The sequence below is a fragment of the Hydractinia symbiolongicarpus genome, chromosome 12 (assembly GCF_029227915.1).
Source record: "Hydractinia symbiolongicarpus strain clone_291-10 chromosome 12, HSymV2.1, whole genome shotgun sequence".
Classification (NCBI taxonomy): Eukaryota; Metazoa; Cnidaria; class Hydrozoa; order Anthoathecata; family Hydractiniidae; genus Hydractinia; species Hydractinia symbiolongicarpus.
In genome coordinates this window covers 1,481,124-1,483,356 of record NC_079886.1, presented here as the reverse complement: position 1 = coordinate 1,483,356, position 2,233 = coordinate 1,481,124, and positions in this window count along the sequence as shown.

Genomic DNA, 2,233 nt, shown 5'->3' with positions numbered 1-2,233 from the left:
TAATCGCCGGCAAACGAAGACCCGCGATTTCCCGTATATTAAAAAGTATACAAAGAAAGTACCCAGGGAGTAAATTCATTTCCCGAAAGATTTTTAAATTATTTTTTCACCACTAAAACGCATGAGACTTGTAGTTTTTAAAAATTTTTTCATTTTTGATGAGACGCTGAATAAAAGAAGTTTAATCGCCGGTAAACGAAAACCCGCGATTTCCCGTAAATCCGGTACTCGGCCCATATAGTCAAAAGTATACAAAGAAAGTACCCAGGGAGTAAACTCATTTCCCGAACGATTTTTTAAATTATTTTTTCACCACAAAAACGCATGAGACTTGTAGTTTTCAAAAATGTTTTCATTTTTTAAGAAACGCTAAATTAAAGAAGTTTAATCGCCGGCAAACGAAAACCCGCGATTTCCCGTAAATCCGGTACTCGACCCGTATAGTCAAAAAAATACAAAGAAAGTACCCAGGGAGTAAATTCATTTCCCGAACGATTTTTTAAATTATTTTTTCACCACTAAAACGCATGAGACTTGAAGTTTTCAAAAATATTTTCATTTTTGATGAGACGCTGAATAAAAGAAGTTTAATCGCCGGCAAACAAAAACCCGCGTTTTCCCGTAAATCCCGTACTCGGCCCGTATAGTCAAAAGTATACAAAAAAAGTACCCAGGGAGTAAACTAATTCCCCGAATGATTTTTTAAATTTTTTTTTCACCACTAAAACGCATAAAACTTGTAGTTTTCAAAAATATTTTCATTTTTGATGAGACGCTGAATAAAAGAAGTTTAATCGCCGGCAAACGAAAACCCGCGATTTCCCGTAAATCCCGGACACGGCCCGTATAGTCAAAAGTATACAAAAAAAGTACCCAGGGAGTAAATTCATTTCCCAAACGATTTTTTAAATTATTTTTTCACCACTAAAACGCATGAGACTTGTAGTTTTCAAAAATGTTTTCATTTTTTAAGAAACGCTAAATTAAAGAAGTTTAATCGCCGGCAAACGAAAACCCGCGATTTCCCGTAAATCCGGTACTCGACCCGTATAGTCAAAAAAATACAAAGAAAGTACCCTGGGAGTAAATTCATTTTCCGAACGATTGTTTAAATTATTTTTTCACCACTAAAACGCATGAGACTTGAAGTTTTCAAAAATATTTTCATTTTTGATGAGACGCTGAATAAAAGAAGTTTAATCGCCGGCAAACGAAAACCCGCGACTTCCTGTAAATCCCGGGCTTGGCCCATATAGTCGAATGTATAGAAAGAAAGTACCCTGTGAGTAAACTCATTTACCGAACGATTTTTTAAATTATTTTTTCACCACTAAAACGCATAAAACTTGTAGTTTTCAAAAATATTTTCATTTTTGATGAGACGCTGAATAAAAGAAGTTTAATTGCCGGCAAACGAAAACCCGCGATTTCCCGTAAATCCCGGACTCGGCCCGTATATTAAAAAGTATACAAAGAAAGTACCCAGGGAGTAAACTCATTTCCCGAACGATTTTTTAAATTATTTTTTCACCACAAAAACGCATGAGACTTGTAGTTTTCAAAAATGTTTTCATTTTTTAAGAAACGCTAAATTAAAGAAGTTTAATCGCCGGCAAACGAAAACCCGCGATTTCCCGTAAATCCGGTACTCGACCCGTATAGTCAAAAAAATACAAAGAAAGTACCCAGGGAGTAAATTCATTTCCCGAACGATTTTTTAAATTATTTTTTCACCACTAAAACGCATGAGACTTGAAGTTTTCAAAAATATTTTCATTTTTGATGAGACGCTGAATAAAAGAAGTTTAATCGCCGGCAAACAAAAACCCGCGTTTTCCCGTAAATCCCGTACTCGGCCCGTATAGTCAAAAGTATACAAAAAAAGTACCCAGGGAGTAAACTAATTCCCCGAATGATTTTTTAAATTTTTTTTTCACCACTAAAACGCATAAAACTTGTAGTTTTCAAAAATATTTTCATTTTTGATGAGACGCTGAATAAAAGAAGTTTAATCGCCGGCAAACGAAAACCCGCGATTTCCCGTAAATCCCGGACACGGCCCGTATAGTCAAAAGTATACAAAAAAAGTACCCAGGGAGTAAATTCATTTCCCAAACGATTTTTTAAATTATTTTTTCACCACTAAAACGCATGAGACTTGTAGTTTTCAAAAAAATTTTCATTTTTGATGAGACGCTGAATAAAAGAAGTTTAATCGCCGGCAAACGAAAAC